Here is an 18,158-nt window from a genome sequence, read left to right as displayed (position 1 = left end):
CGAAAATCGATAACAATCAATCTTCCAATAGATTGGAAAAACCGATGCGCACCGATTCATTCTTCGATGTGTTTTCTTGTTCTTGCTTGCGTAATTATTGAAATTGGATCCTCGGGAGCCGTCAAAATCTCAAAGTCAGAAAAGGAGGACATTTGAAAAAAGGAAGTATACGAAAGATTTACATAATTATGCGTATACAATAAATTGAATAAATACAAAGATGCGCAATTAGATACCTGGGAATGTTCATTATGATTTATATGAAAAAATAAAATTAAATCTTGTCAATTCTTTTGATTACTTTTAGGGAAAAAAAACAATAATCACTCTTGTTCTTTGACAAGTTTTAAAACAAAACACGTAAATTATGCGTAAATTATATCACATTCTGAAGCCAGTTCTGAAGAGTTGTATGTAAGAGTTGTATGTAATACGTTAAATCGAGACAAGTAAAGATGATGCACATGTATCACAAGATTTTAGTAATTTAAATAAGATTCCAATATAGAATCTAGGAAAAAATCCATGTAAAAATATACATGTAAATTATATTATAATAAGGAGACTTCATATACATATAAATGTATTTTTTGTCAAAACTATCTTATATGTTCTAATTCTACGTTCCAATTTACATCGATTAATTCATCATGTAATTAAAAAACTCGTATTTCCGTTCGTGACTTACTGTAACTATTCTACCCAACCTATAATCAAAGAAGCTAAGACCGTCGATTTTCTCCATATGAGAAACCCGTCTTTAAGACGGTGATCAATCGCTCGGTGGAATAAACCACGGTCAGAAGCCTTTGTGTCGGTCATTCGTGGCCGAGTAGTCGCGCCCGAAGGTAAAGAGGAAGCCGGATTCGCTTTACCGGTTCAAACGCTTTAACCACCTGCTTCCGAAATTTGAGCGCCGCGCGTTTGAGCGTGTACACACTTTCTTCGACGATTCCATCTTCCATCATCCATCGTCCACGATATGCTACGTAATCAGAGAGGAACGCTGATCGTCCATCATGAGTTAATATTTGTCGAAGATCTAAATTTTCCAACACTACTTCAGATTTACCTCGGAGTAATGTTGAACATTAATGATTTAGTCTTGATATTCTTTGGATTGCCTTCTGCCTGTGTTTATAATTGTTAAATATCACCGAAAAATAAATATTATCGAAAAATCGAAATACGATATAAAATACGATATGAAATAGTTTCATATCAATTATATCTTTATTAGAAATCTACTAGATTACTTCCGAGAAACCTGATATCACCAATGTATACAAAATATTTCATGATATACACGCAGTAAGATAGTGATTATTAAACATCTTTAAAGAAAATATAAATTTAAATCATCAATAAATAAGAATGGACTATGAAAAAGTCATATACTCTATGAAAAATTAAATTAAAAATGTTATTTATTATAAAAATTTGTTTATTTGTTATAAAAGTAAATATAATTAATAATCTCATTAGTGTTTTTCCTAAATAAATAAATTATATGAAATCTTACTGTCTGACAGTAAAATATTTTATGTTTGTGAATTGCGTATCACAGGAAATTTGTAAATATTTCACTTAATATTTAATCTTGAGAACATATATGGAAAGATCAAATACTATAATATTAACTTACAAAATATATATATATATATATATCGGAAAAAGAAAGTAAAGCAACAAAATTAAATTATTCCCTACTGCTTTTAAAACATATTTATCTTTATTTTTCGTAAATATGTAGAGTACAAAAATATCTAACTCTCTTTCATCATCCATGAGATAAAATTATGAAGAAATAATAAAATTGTTATATTCTAATAAGGTCAGTTATTTATTTAATGTAAAAAGGTATGACATAAAAGTCGTCATAAATTTAATATTCTTTTCACGCAGATTTATTCTTTCTAACAAATTAAAGTAACGTCATTCATACACATAAATACAATGCACAGTGACCGAATATTTAATAGCAGAAATTATAGCATGAAATTATATCAAACCAAAATATAATTTATAATATTTAGAATAATTAATAAAGAAATAATTACTGCCCACATAAAATAATTATAAATGATTACGCAAACAACGAATGAAGTAACCTAATAATAATTTACTCACATTATAGTTGCTCCGCTGTCTCACTCGATGTCTCCCAGATTTCCTCTTCTTCATCATTGCACTCATATTACACAACACTCGTGGAACACATTTAATTACGATTGCGCATACTAATTACTGAAATAGAATAATCGCGTAGTTCTTGGCACATTCCCAACGTTAATCATACGTGACGTGCATACTACAATTATCTATTGCTATAAAAAAAGATCTATGCGAAAAACGTATATAAACTCGATTATTAGCTATTTCGTCTATCATCCAAAATCACAGCGAAGGATTTCATTAAATTGCAAACGAAAAATACTAAGATATAGGCTAAATTGTAAGTATATTTATTAATTAGATGTATCACAATCATCATTTATTCGTTTTATATATGTGACATTTGATTAACGATCGAAAAGTTCCAACATAAAATTATGCAGAATGCTTACTCAAAAATAATTTTATTAATTACAAGATATTTATTATCACGGGAGTTAATTAAGCACACGCGTTAATAGACAGGCTAATTGTTCGTAGAAAATAATGGCGTTTAGTATCTCCCGTTACTTGCCACGATCGAGAGATACGGCACCGCCGTGCCGGCTCGAATCTCACTGTGCGAATGATAGCGCGGCGACCTTGTTATACGCGCCACGACTCTGTATACACGACGTAACGGTGTAACCGTCAGCGTTACGTCTCAAACATAAGCAAACGTAAGCTCGAAGTATTGTGTATACGATGAAGCATTGTAACATCCCAAACTGAAGCACGTGGAACACCATCTATCAAATTAAGTAAGTCATTCATTCATTCACGCAATTCATTCACCAAAAGATGGAAACAATAGGAACTTATAAAATATTTTCTTTTCGTTCGCAAAAATTCGTTTGTTAAAATTCTTCGCCAATTAATTTTATTTTTTTTTGTATTTATTAATTTAATTCGTGTGTGTTCAATAAACAATCGTATTTTTTCATGTTATTTTCGCAATTGCGTTTTGATTTCACGATATATACAATTATAAAGCGCATGTCTAATGCAATTGATGTCCGAGTGCCGCACGATTATCCTATTCCAGTGATTAGTATACACAATCGTAATTAAATATGTTTGGTGAGTGTTGTATAAGTGTAATAAGAAATCTGGGAATAGGAAACCTGGGAGGTATCGAATGATGGCGGAGCAACTACAGTGAGTACAAAAAGTATTCATACAGAGAAAATATTTTAAAAAAAATTTTATTTTTTAATATTATCTAGCGAGAAATGAGTCATCGAATTGATGTCGATTTAATTGACGATCATTTCTTGCTGAGTAATTAACAATTTAATCATAAAGAATAAAATAGATTGTATGTTTCTTAAAATTATATGTACCAAAAAGATGTATATTAATTATAGAAAATATATCATCTAAAAAATAAGCAAAAATTAAAAATTGTATTGTTTAAATGCTCAAAAAGTATTCGTACAGTTAAGAAATTTAGCTTCTAAAATTAAGATTACAGGCGAAGCTCGTTTATTTATGTTGAAACAGAATGTATTTATTGTATAAAATTGTTAATTAATGTTTATTTTCTATAAATAAGACTTTTTTATCAAAAATTTCCTTGTACGAATACTTTTTGCACTCACTGTATAAGATGAGTAAATTATTATTTTATTTCATTTATTGCTTGCGTAATCATTTATAATTATTTTATGTGGATAATAATTATTTTGTGCGGATAATAATTATTCCTTTAGATATTAAGTATTCTAAATTATTCTAAATATTACTATATTTTATGTATATTTTTGTTTGATGGTTAGATAGGTTCGACATAATTATATATATATATATATATGTAATTATATATATATAGATATATATATATATATATATAATTATATATATATATATATATATATATATATATATATTATATATATGTTTGTATAAAAGGTGTATATATTAAATTAAAAGTATCTATATAAAAATATATAGATGTCTTATACAGATATATTAAAATAAACAGACTAAACCAAATTAGTATTATACAAATATTTAATCTTGAAATTAATAAATTAAGAATATCATGATGACTAATAATTTTATTTATATAAGTAATGTCTATGACAGAAATTTTTATATTGAATAATATATTCATAGTATTGAAATATAATATTTTCATTTTTTAATTCCTAATAGTACCTATTTATACATATATGATAGTAGACGAAAATTGGAACAAGGTATTATTTCTGTATTTTCCATATAGATATTAGAAATAAGAATAAATTAATAATCAAATCAATATTTGGCTTTCTATAGCTCTAACTCATAGACGATCAACGTACCTATACAAAGAGTTCAGCTATTGCGGCAAAAGGCTTTGTACTTCTACAATCGATCGGGCGCGGGAAACGTATCGTCATCGCTATACACCATTGTATCACATTCAATCTGCAGTTTGTTGCACCCTAAGCGTATTATCAACTAATATTATACTGAAGCTTTATGACTGTTTCGCGACCAAGTGTTACGTAATAAACAACTCATAAAACATTTGCGTCGCAATCATAAACTGAGAGGTGTTCCTAAAGAAGCGACGACCTTTTTCAAGATATTTCTTATCGGAGAAACATAAATTTCTCGTAAAATACTCACTGTCAGATAATCGCTGCTATTTGAAGCTGTCGGTCCGGCATATACGATTATAATTTTCAAGATAACGATTTTTCAAGATAACTTTCGAAAATTGTTATCATTACATTAAACAAGAAAACTTCTTCATCTTTGAAAATATCATATCCGACGATTAGCAGAAAATCGATCTTTTGTTTTCATATAATATTGAAGCCAAGCAGTAGTGTTTTTGGTTTTTCCGTGGGAAATAAATAGCACCGGTGATATTTTCCATAAAACATTGAAATAGCCAATAATTCCTTGTACTACTTTTACGTAAAGCATCGACTACAGTGTGGCCGTTTACCGAGTATCACGACCGTGAAGAGTCGACGGGGCGTTGCATAAACGGACGCGAACGACTTAAAAGTCTCTTCCACGTGAAAGTAACGCGCTTAAAATAGCGAAAAAAAAAGAGACGCGGCCGCAAGTCGGACGAGTTTTGCCCGGTTCCGCCATCGCGGAGTTATTAGCGATGAATTAAACGGGCGAATCATGTCACGGAAAGTAGAAATTCCCACAAATCGACGAAATATCATAATAACTTAGTCGAAATTATTAAGTAAACCTGATAACATTAACCCGGAAATTATAGTTTACCTGGGATTTTTACACCTCAGTGACGAAAAAATATGAATTATTATAAAATATTGTTTTTTTGTATTGTTTGATATAATTCTTCATATTTTTATTTTAATATTTTTTACGAATCTTTGAATATGCAATTCGAAAACTCCAAATAAAAAAGAATTATATTACAATCTTTACTTTGAAATCTCTTTTTTAAAAATATTATATCATAATAAGTAACTTAATGTGTTTATTCTGTTTAATATTTGTTTGGTTTTTATTATTATCTTATTTTTTCAGAAAATTTATAATTAAATCCATAATGTTCTTAAATACTTAAACAATAAATCGGAAAATAATTAATAAAATGTTAATAATATAAGTTAATAATATAATTTTATAATTAAGATATAAAAATATCCCAAATGATTATTTACGTAAAAAAAAAATTAAGCGACTACTTTCAAGTTAAAGAATGTTAAAGAACGGTTGTAAATTCGCTTAAGAATGTCTGATTTGGTGTCCGTGTGAAAGTACTTAAAATTATATTGGACGCAAGAAAAAAATAAGTATATAAAATTGGTAGGTAGTATACGATTGTCATGAGTTACTTAAATAATAACAGAAAGATAAGCTTGGGTAGCAGATTAAAAAAAAAGTTGATCCGTAATCTTCTCTGCGGACAGATATAGAGATGTATGCAAGTATCACATTCTTATCCCACGCATCATACGTTCCTTCTCCGCACGCACGAGCGTGCGGAGTGCAATCTTTATTTCACGCCAATAATCCTCCGACAGGAAGTCAGAAGCACGCACGCACACATTGACACGGGTTATGAGAATCACTTTGAAACTTCTGCGAGGACCGTTGCGCCGCGACTTCTCTTTCTATAGAGTTTCTCTGGCGTAAACAGCGCTTTTCTTTGCAATTTTTTGCATCATAATGAATCAGAATTTTTAATTCTCAAGGATTTTCTCAGGAGATTAGAACAAGCGTGCATTCCATCTCATTTTTTTTTATTTGTTAGTATTTTTAAATTGTTTCGCATCCATCTAAAGAAAGAAAAAAGTGGAAAAAGGATCCGTAAAAAATTGGCGCAAGTATCTTAGCTTCGACCTCTCAATACAAAAATGAAGATATTGAATTTGTGGACTATACACATCCAGCAATAGCATTATTCCTTTCAATACCAAACGTGTACGTGTCACTCGTGAATTTATAAACGCATTTATAACGTATGATAAATGACAATGTATTGAAAGCTAAATAAATAGCTTAAGTAGAATTCACGATAATCACGCAAAAATCGTTCCCAGAAGAGTTCGCCGAGTAGGATATATATATATATATATATATATATATATATATATATATATATATATATATAAAGGAAAGATGGGGCGAGATACGACGACCATTTATGTACACGACCGCGTGCATGTGCCAGCGTGCTCGAACGTGTTCGTGCGTGTCGGCGCACGCACTTCTGTAGATGCGAATATAGAAGACTCGAGATAAAGCAAAAAAAGGCATAGGACAGCCTCCGACGGCGGAAAGATACGTCTGGCAACAGTGTTGGGACTGGACCAGCTGATTGTGGTACCAGGGCCGTCTTCATCCTTCCGAAATAAAATCTGAACTTTCAAGAAAACGTCTACTTAATCCTCCGTGATCCAACTGAAAAAAGGCTTCAAAGACACAGACAAATTTCCAATTTTTAATTTTTTCAGATTTTTGGAAGGACAATCTCTTTGAAAGATACAATCAGGCATCTGTGAGCCGATTGGATTAGAAAAGCAGTGAAAAAAATGTTAGACCAGAAAGATTAACTTGCAGTATCCTGTAGATTACTTTTAAATCGAAAACATTATTAAGAAACTATTATATTTTATACAAGTTTTATCCAAAATAAAATTGTGATCCCAAATAAAAATGTTAATGTATTTCTCAACAAAATTATTCAATTTAAAAATATATATAGAGAAATATCCTCGTTGAATTATCTTCATTGGAAGTAACTTCGCCGTTCGCTCAGTGACCGTTTTGATGGCGATGTACAGAGAGGTTTTCGAATTTATTGTCAGTGCCAATGATGATCCGTTGCACAGGTAAAATGTATTCATCTGGGACAAAGGACTGCCATTCGGTCTGGTTAACAATACACCGGTACATTCGACGATTCAATAACTCTCTCAAGAAAAGGTGCCAAACCGGTTTCATAATTTCCAAATGAACGATCGTCTTGTTTCGTGTTAAGTATTTCACGGAAATTTTGTTCCATCCTTTATATTTTCGCGCACAAATGCAAGTTTTTAAATTAAGCTTATAAGTAGCGTGTTTTAACGATTCTTTCACGGAGGAAAATGTCCGATTGAAAATTTTCTGGACGAATCAGAAGATTCCGATTATCTCAACTAAGAATTCTAGTAGATTTAACCAAAAAATTCCGAGTCATCTCTTTTCAGAACTCCAATTAATCCATCCAGATTTTTCTATTAGTACATATAAAACGCACGTGAACGCGTATTTCTAGAAATTGCGTCATGCAATCCAAGCGAAAATTTGTGATGCAACACCGTGCAGAATATTGTACATCGAAGGTAGAAGAAGCAGGTGCCGAAGACATTTACTTATCTGAGAACGCGAGGAAAGGCTATGCAAATCGCGACTTGGAAATCTTTATCATTCGACATTCGATACGGTGACCTCGTCAATGGAGTAAGAGCAGTCGGAATGTGCGCTGGCGAGATTAAAGTCGCGGTTCTCCGATTCGACCTGCCTTCCCGAAGCATCTTTCCTCGATGGACCAGTTCCGGCAGCACTACGGCGGCAGTATCGCGCTCGCCGAATGGGAATAGACTTCGACGATGGGCAGAAGAGAGCGAGGTGCAACATAGGATAGGAAAAGACGAAACAGGAGCAAGGTTGGAAGAAGAGAAAGGATAGATAGAGGGAGAGAGTCCGCGCGGAAATAAGAATAAGAGGAACGGCAGCTCGACCGGAGATGCGAAGTCAGGCGCGAGACGAAAGGAGAAAGGAACGACCAAAGGAAGGCACCCTGGACTGGCAGAAGGTGACTAGACGTGACTAACTCTGCCAAGTGCAAGGAAGAAAGCGAGAGAGGCAACTGGAAGAACGCTTGAAAAATGATCGCCTGTAAGTCTCGGAAAGCTTGTCCGTGCGCGCGAGCATGTCATGGAACGAGATGCATGGAATCCTAAAGTCGGAACGACCTCCTGGAGAAAGAGGCCCGAGTTAGAATCTAGCTATTTGACAAGTGACTCATATTCCAATGTGGTATTCATATTCATTGTCTTTCTTCTCGTTATATATTAAAATCTTACATGTCTAAAACTCATACTTCTTAAACTCTGATGTTTCAAAGAACAAATAGCTTATATTTATCATTAATTCGTCAGAAATTAATATTTCTAAAAAAGAAGATAAGATTAAAAGACGAACTGTAATCTACTCTCGTTCACTTCGGATAATTGTTCGGTATGAATCATCCAAAGTTATCCTCGTCGCTCTCATCATCTTTCACTGCGCGTCATCCCTCCAAAATTACATTCGCGATGTTCCCGCAATTTCCATACTAAACAAAATTATCGTCCCGCTGTCGGCGTATTTCCTACCGTGTCCTATTCGCCTTGATTCATCTCATCAAGTCAGCCTCAGAAAATTTGGGCGCCCCAATCACTTCCCTCACCTTCGCTATTATTGTAACAATTGAATCTTTAACGATTCTTGTTACGAACGTCGAAAAACTTGAAGGATTTGAATTTTATGCAAATGAATTTAGAGCACATCTTAGAACAATCGAAAAGTATATTTTATTATATATTTAAATTTATTAAATGTGATTCTTCGAAGAAGTTGAACGTGATTGTTGCAACATAAAATCAATTTAAACTTTTCGATGCTCCGTTTTTGCTGAATACAATGTTATACCGTTTTCAATTCGAACGGAATTTCTCATTTGTTCGGAAGACAGTTTGAGTCGGTGTTGTAAAAAGTACAAAGTATACCCGGATGCGGCAGTATAAATCATCGCCGTCCAAGCCGCCTGGAAAAGAACTTGTGTCACCCACACTCATACGTGGGGCCCCTTAATTCGACCAGCAGGACGTGCAACTCCCTCAGACGACATAACTGATAAAGTAGAGGGAAGATAAATGATAAGAGAGAGAAAAAAAAAGAAAACAATCGAGAAAAGAATCTTTTTCTCGTATCGCAAACTTCATAACATGACGTTAAACATTGAACCGTTACAATTTCAAGATCAGGGTATCTATGAAAGAGAGAGAGAGAGAGAGAGAAATCACCATTTATTTATAATAAATGTGTATAGTTTCAGAAAGATCGAGACAAGAAAGAAAAACTCTCAACTTTTAAAGTGCTCGCGTGGTCTCAATTTGGTCCACACTTTAATCATTTATGTCCAAACAAAATTTTTTATTTAATATTAAGTAGTCAGTTTATTAAAATATGTTTGAAAGATAAAATGGGTCAAAAATGGAAAAAAAAATGGATCATTTTTTCGCTCTAGATTAAAAATTTATCCTAGATGGTTCTATTTTGATGTCAGATTCGTATTCAGCGACTCAAAATATACAAGAATAGCTGGGTCTCTACCCCAACAAAGAGTACTGTTTTTGTGGGTCTTTGTGTAATTTTCAAGCATTAGAAATTAAAAGAAATCTATATTTTTAAGACTATATTTCTTTAGTAATATTGTCATTCGCATTCACGTCTGGGTCAGTTTGATCCACCCGAGGGTGGGCACTTACGGGTTAAGATAGTCCAAAGCGAATTTGTGAAGTGAGTTTAAAGGAACGAGGAGAGAAAGGGCGGGAGGATCATCGCGCGCGAGCGCGAACAGCGAACATCAGCCAGCCGGTTAGCGTGCCGGGGCTATAATCGTCCTCGTGTGTAATGTACGATCGGTAGGAGGACAAGAGTCTGGTGAGGTGGTGGTGGGTAGGTAGGTAGGTAGGTTGGTTGGTTGGTTGGTTGGTTGGTTGGTTGGTTGGTTGGTTGGTTGGTTGGTTGGCTGACTGGCTGGTTGGCTGCGTGAGTGAGCGCGACGTGGAAACTGGTGTGCGCCGCCGATGTCAATGACACTGCAGTGCTGCAGCTGCTGCACACATAAGTCAAGCCCGAGCGACACCGGCATACAACACGTGCGACTCGCGCAGGTACATACTCAAACGTGAGTGCGTGCGTGCGTGCGTGCAGGTTCGCTCGCTCGCGCACGGAAGAGTTCATCTTTCTCTGTGCGTGTATTTGAGAGGGCAAGAGTCAAATATTTCCATCCCGTCCAGTCGGACGGACCTCCAGGCTAAGGCGAGGTGTCCACTCTCGGGGAGTTTTATCATCGAGTGCCACGCACTCGGTAAGTAAAGCTCTCCTCGGGGTCTGAAGGTCCATTGAGAGACACACTCTGTGTTTATCGGGAGAATCTTATTATCGAGAGTCGTTGTGTCGAAGAGTAAAATTTATAAATGAATACACGCCAAGTGCGCGTGTGCTCTTATCATAATTCTAAATAATATTCATCCTGAACGCAGCGAGATCGTAACGTTACTTTCATTATTTTTAACTTTCCGAGAGAGAAAGAAGAAACGACCGAGATCTTCGCACAGGTGGATGTTAAAATTATTAGTCCAAGTTATATTTAGCGGAGAATTTTATCATTATTCCCAGAAAAGTAAAACTCATTAATATTTTAATAAAGGTGGAGACGGGATTAAACACATTCGCGAAAGTGAACGCACAATCTGCTTCACGCCTTCTTCGTGGACCCCATTTCGGCGTTCGGCGTTCGGCGTTCGGCGTTGCACGTGCTGGCGCCCGTCCGACTGACGCACGTGCCACAACACCGCGTGTGCGTGTGCACGCACGTATGTGCGATCGTAATTACTACCTGACGTGGGTTTTTGACGATGAATTAAAGATAATGATTTGCGGGCACTAACCAAGGGACCCAGCGACTGCACTGATACTCTCGCGCGATATGTTGCATATCTGTGCCGATCTTTCGAAAGTTATTGTTCTGGGAAACGACCTCGTGCGAGATTTCAATCAGAGTAGAACGTACGAAATTATGCAAATGCAGAACGTGCGAAGCGTAATCGCTCAATCGTGTCTCCCTTTTTAATGCTCGGTAAAGTGCTCCTATATTGGGGAGGGGAGGGGGGAGGAAGAGGCATCGCCCAGTCTTTGTAATAAAACCGAAAGGGAGCTACGTCCCTTTTATCGCGCTAAATTAGGTTAACTAGAACGGCATGTCGGAATTAAGCAGAGATCGAAAGAACGGAGAGAACTGTGCTGTTTGCAGACGCACGAAACTCGTTTCGCGTGAGAATGTTTTTTCGCGGTGATAAAAGACGCCATAACGCGATATCATGCTTCATGCTGGGACTTAAATTGGATCGAGTTAATATTGTTGGGGGTGATGAGCCTCCTGAAATAAAGAGCTCAATTTCATACTTCCCAATTTCAAGGGCTACCATTTCTCCAAGTGCCATGTGCCTTTTTGTCACTGATATATATTTATATAAACCCCTACTTAGAGTTGTCGAGACCAAAATGTTCATCCTCAAAATTGAACGTCCAGTATTTTAGAGAGAATAATTATCGCTTTATTATATATTATATATTATAGTATCCCAATTTTCGATTTCATAATTTTTTAATAATACTTTTATAAAGGAATACTAAATGTTATGCTATTAATATCAAATCGTTATTATTAATTTGCCTACGCGACAATTGTCTTTATAAAATGACGGATACCTTAACAGTCAATAGGTGCGTTCATCAGAAAAAGCAGCTTTGCAATTATTGTAAGAACCTTTAACATGATTGATTCTTGCTTTTAATTCCTAATTGGATCTAAATATACAAATTAATCATATTAACAAATTTTACAATAGTTTCAAAGCTTTTTTCTGCTGTGTGAATACAACCCATACATGCTATCAGTGTTTTTTGCACGTAAAATGATAAGCAATTCAAGACAATCAAAGACGATCAATCTTTTATTTCAGCTGTCGATTTCATCGAACAGATTTCTTATGAAATCATCAATTTTTCGGCCTCGATTACTTTCGCCTCTCTCGAACTCATACGAATTTGATCGTGCGTAAAAAGAGATGTAGATGGTAAAAGTTTGTAATGAATGGCGAGACACTAATTCCCGGCTCGCGTTACATTTGGTCCACGTATCTCGTTCTCGCGTATCTCCGCCATTTCGCTCACTTACATGCGCGCAGTGACATGAATCAGGCAACGACAGAGCTTATTTTCATATTTTGCAGATAATTATTACAAATAATTGCACGTCTTCTCGACGACCGCTGGTACATATAAATCCTGAAATGGAACTAAAGAAAAGCGATCTGAAAGAGCAGCCACAAAAATTCTTTTCCCGCGGCTGCCCTTAAGAGAACTCGTACTTTATGACGATGGTAAAGGCATAAGGTAAGAAGGTATCACGTCTCACATCGCAGCCAAGTTCGAAAACAACCGAAAGTTACGCCGTTGAAATTAAATAGTGAAATTAATACGCGTGTACATGCGAGATAAATATAATAAATCTTTTACTCCTCAAATTAACATCGTATTGCGCACAAGACTTCTTTCTCGTGTCAGTTTCATATCGAGATTTTAACATGCGCTTCTTTGTGTCTAAGGTCGCTGCGGCTGAACCTACTTTTCACATGTCACTGTGTATAATCATCTCACCAGTTCAGCAAAACATCTGTGGGATTAACTCAGTTTCTGCATTCACATTACGCGTTATGTTCTGCTCTTCCTTTGTCCCGGATGCACGCGATGCCGACCTACGTGGTGCGAATGATCCCGCGCGTTTTTCGGTTTTAGACTTCAAAGCGATATTACGCATAGCATCCAAGAGAAGACTCTATGTGACAACTGTCGAGTAATTTACTCAAGATGGACCGCAACGCCACTACGCTTTTATGAAGATGCGGGCGGCAGGGCCGCATTCGCCCACTTTACGTCCGAAGTGAAAGAATTCAAGAAATCCGTACGCAACTCTCTAAAACATTTAGAGTGAATGTCACTCTGAAGAATAAAATCTCACTCTTAAAGATTGAAAACTGAACCACTCTTCTTTCAAGGCTGGCTTAATTTAGAGAGAAAATTTAGAGAGAAAATGACGTATGGTCCTAAAAATCTTAATTATTTTATACAATTATATTTTGCAATAACTGTTCTAAATTATTCTAACAGAGTTTAAGCGGTCCCTAGACGCTCAATATTACTGTATTTTGTATAATATTATTGATGCTTCCTTTAAACAAACTAGGGACTAATATAACCCCTAGAGACTAATATAACCTGCGAACAATAATATTATGTGTGCAATATCAAATATTGTACAATAATATTGATCGTCTGGAAGCGGCTTTAAACTTCATTCTTCGGTCGATCGAGGCGATATTTCGTGCGGAGAAATCATTTCGCTCGCTTTACAGCAGCCGACCCTGAAAGACGTCTTTCCGGGCGTCATCTATACTTTTGTCCATGCCGCCGGTCGTCAGCTGTGCCTCTCGCCTCGCAAGAGGGCGAATTTGTAGCGTAATTTTCTCTCGTTCGCGCCCGTCAAGCCTGATGCACGACGTCGTCTCGAATAATGTCCTCTTGTCAAACGCGTTCGCGCGAGCGCGCAAACGGACAATTTTTATAAGGACCGCTGATTCTCGGCGATCCTTATAATAGCTCATCAACGCGAGGCGACACGTGCTCAATTACCTTCATAAGCATCACGTCCCACGCAATTTATTCCTCTCGTACGTACTAGCACCACCCGACAACTACGAAGGAAGATCGCGCGAGCACAATGCGCGCGTGTACCCACAAAAAAAAAGAAGAAAAAAGTACTTGCATGCCTCGACGCTTTCGTAATTCTGGATGGACATACCGGATCTTGCTGAAACATCACGGTCAGCGAAATAATAAAATTTAATTCTGCCTAACCTCACAAGGAAATTTTTTAAATATACTCATCCATATAAAAAACGAGGGCCACTGTAATGTCAGTTTTTTTTTTCAGCAGGTAAATTTATATTTGTGTGTGTTTATAAAAGTAGAATTTTAAGGTTGAGTTGTTCCATCTTTCGGTAAACTTCAGTTCACTGTCTTACTCTTATTTTTTTTGTTTATACAGTAGATAAGTACCACATAGTTTATCCGAAGATGGAATAACCAGCCCTTAAACAAACATCACGATGAAGAAATAAAAATTCTCCTATAGAATAAAATCGATACTAAATTTGTTTAATACAAAAAAAACGAAAATTGAGGAAAAAAACATATTTTTATAAAACTAACTATTTCATTAATTTCACGATAATTTCTGATATTTACACGATTGATCAAGACCTCTCTCTCTCAACTTGCGACACCGTTACTTTACGTTAGTAATTGCGGTACATTCCTATCTCGTTTGTCAATAAGTTCAACAAAGCGGCTTAATGTGATGTAAGGAAAGGGTTAAACCGGCCCCGGATTCGCGCGAGACAAGAAAAGCCAATTTTGCTAGACGCGTCTGAGCGTCTGAATAGAGCGAGCTCATAATTGAGGAGACGTTTTATATGCTCTCGCGTCACGTTTCATAACTTCTTACGCCACCACCGAGCGCAAGACGTGACTGATGCTCACTGTAAAGGCAATGTGAAATTTTATCAGTGCAAAGAGGAACGAAATTTTCAGCAAAATTGCGAAGGAAATTCACAAAATTACGTCGTAAACGAAAAAGACTTCGAGAAACTTTCGGTAAATTGCGAATCGTTCATTTCCCAACCTTTTTGGACCTTTTGCTAACATTCGAGATATATCTGATGTCCTTCGCGTTTTCTTTAAAACTGTCAAGAAAGGCTACATAAACAAACAACGGGTCGAGTCGCTGACGGAAATAACGAGCGCGGCAAAAAGGCGTGTTCTCACGTGCTCGCGGATTCAACGTCGTCGTGCTAAGAGTTAACGGTAACTCACCGCGGTGAAGCGCCGCGATGACTCACGCCAGACAATGTTGCCAGAAATGCAGTATTCTCTATAACATGAATATTCTTCCCGACACAATATTTACGAAACAGAAAATAAGAAAGATCTTTTTCTTTCTTATCACGATTTTTATCGTTACTTTCTATTTTTGAAAAATTATTAGCAAAAGAGATAAATTGTAATTATGAAATATAAATAATATAATGTAATATTAAATAAAGAAAATTATAATCTTCTTTTGTACAGTGCTTGTCGCATTTATCACACCGTACACATTTGAAAGAACGCAACCTTTTTTTTTATGTTCTCTTTAAAAAAAACCTCGAATAAAAATTGCAGCATTGCGATCAAATCTTCTCTTGTATGTACGCGAATAAGAGGATCGTGGAAATGTCGTCTGCTTTTCCGAAACTTGTGACGGTAGTGTCGCGATGTGATTACGCGAAATGTCACTCGGAGAACTTCCGCTCGAGAGGAACGGGATTCAAGTTGAACCTGACGGAATTGAGTTCAACACTTGAGTTGCCCTGATCTCATGTCGAGAGAGACGGGCCCCGACACTTATCCGGCCTCACAGCACCGCCTCCACCTTTTCAGTCGGGTGTGTTTTAGAGACACCGCTGGCCGTTAGGCACAGATCTAGTCGTGGGAAGTAACGATAGCTGTGTCGAAGAACCGTACCGATCGGGTCTCCAAGATCCTTCGTCAACGAACGGTAATCGCGAATGCGAGGACTGATTCCTGAAAGAGTAAGAAGCGACTTCTTTTCCCTCTCTGTATTCTTTGCTGCAATATTTCGTTTACTCTTTTTCTGCGTTGCTCTCAAGATCTATTCTCTTCTCGTTTGCATAACTGCATTCCGCGATAATGCGTACCATGCGGCAATTGCTATAATTAACGGCGGCTGTACAAAATCCAGGAGAAAACAGACGAATGCAACAATGCACGTGATAGTCGTGGCAGTTATGCATATTGCGCTTAATCACGCGTGCGAATTGCGGTTTGGAAGGTTACGAGGGTATCTCCTTCTTTTTTTTTTATTTTTTTTAGATTGTGTATGATTAAGGGATGATTACATCGGACAACGTGTAATTTCCAATATCTGTGTTTTCATATTGGTATGGATTAATGATAGACTAATAACGCGGTATGACATAACGGCTCGAAAACTCGATAAATAATGGCTGTTGGAAAGCTATCACCGTGAAAAGATGACTTTGTAATACTTATCGCGTCGTCGCACTCTCATCTACGATCTTTTTATAGTCCTAAACCATCTTGGCTGTCAATCATCGTAATCGATTCGCACAATTTTATAACATCATAGAGAAAAACAAGTAACTCGTCAGTACCGTAATGTCTCCGTTAATTACACGATTATCTCTATCTCTGATTTCTCTTTACATCCAGCAAAAAGCATATGTCATATTTTAAATTGAATTTGAAATGATTTTTTTTAATGATTTTAATTTACTACTAAAAACACCGTGACAAGTGATCTCCATAAAATAAGGATATAATTATTTATTTTATTAATCGTCATTTACGTGAGTGTTAATAAAATTTTTACTCGTCGAGATCGTGACTTTCTCAAATCTCGGTTCCGATTGCCGGCCGTCTATCTGTGCGAACAATCCCGTAAAACGATACCCGTGATAAACAGAAGCCTTAAAGGAACGCCGGTGTTATTGAGTGCGGAGAGGTCGATCGGGGAAGTCACTTTCATCAGTCGTGAGAAATCTCCTACAACACATACACGGCATCATGTAACGCTCTTTTATTCGTTCGCGAAATCGTATTGTCATCGTCAATAGGCACAAATTTGTCTGATTCATATCTAATATTTCATGTATTACAAGAACTACTTGAGCTACTACTTGAGCTACTACTTGAGAGGCAAATACATGAAATCTCGCGTATGACTTTTTTCACGTATATCTAGACATTCGTCGAGCAAATGGTTTCGAATATTTTTACTAGTTATTAAATAATTTTACATCATGTAGAACATTATTGCTAGAGAACTATTAAAGCGTAACAGTGAAACGACTGTAACAGTTTAACTGACATTGCGTTGTTAACTGACGGTGTGAACGCCGCCGTAAGTAACTCACGCGTTACGCAAACGACTTGCACTTTCGTGCTTCTTTTTTTCCTTCCACATCGTATAAGCACCCATGGGCGAACCGCACACTTCCCATTTGTACGCGCCGCAGCACTTACCGCGTATTTTTTCGCAGACGCATCGGCATTTTACTCCCTGCAAATTGCAGTCGTATTTTTTAAAGAGTGCAAAGTGAAAAACGTTCACCTACATCATATACTTGTATTACGTACCCGTCAAATAGAAATAAATATACCTTGATAACTGCATCGAATTTTTTTGATGCGATATTTACGCACGAAAAGAATAATTCTGCTAAAGTATCTAAAATTTTAGTTATAAAAATCTAAACATAATTTTGTTGGATCAAAATAATTATGTACAAGACGTTCAAATTGTTGCTAGAATGCAACAAAACATTTTTTTTTGCAATATTATTTGAGATTCCTAAAAAATTATTTTGATATTTAACAAAATGATTTTCGGATCTGTATCGAGCTGTAGATACTTCAGCAAAATTCTTTCTGTGCGTGATTCAAAAATTTGTAAAATTATTATATATTTATTATCTTTATTATGAATTCATCGAAAAATAATTTGATATTTAATTATACAAGTCATAATTACACAATATTTAATTATATGAAACACGATCTATAAT

The 18,158-nt window shown here is 35.9% G+C and overlaps 1 protein-coding gene across 2 annotated transcripts in view; it reads right to left on the bottom strand.

Moving 5' to 3' along the window:
• The window catches only part of LOC105147845 (Dual-specificity tyrosine phosphorylation-regulated kinase 2), a 176,901-nt gene that overhangs the window by 145,971 nt on the left and 12,772 nt on the right, over positions 1-18,158 (bottom strand). The gene's annotated exons all lie outside the window — the stretch shown is intronic.

This window comes from Acromyrmex echinatior, chromosome 19, assembly GCF_024713525.1.
Source record: "Acromyrmex echinatior isolate Ae372 chromosome 19, ASM2471352v2, whole genome shotgun sequence".
NCBI lineage: Eukaryota > Metazoa > Arthropoda > Insecta > Hymenoptera > Formicidae > Acromyrmex > Acromyrmex echinatior.
The sequence above is the reverse complement of the archived record's forward strand: the minus strand, read 5'-3'. Positions and strand labels throughout refer to the sequence as shown.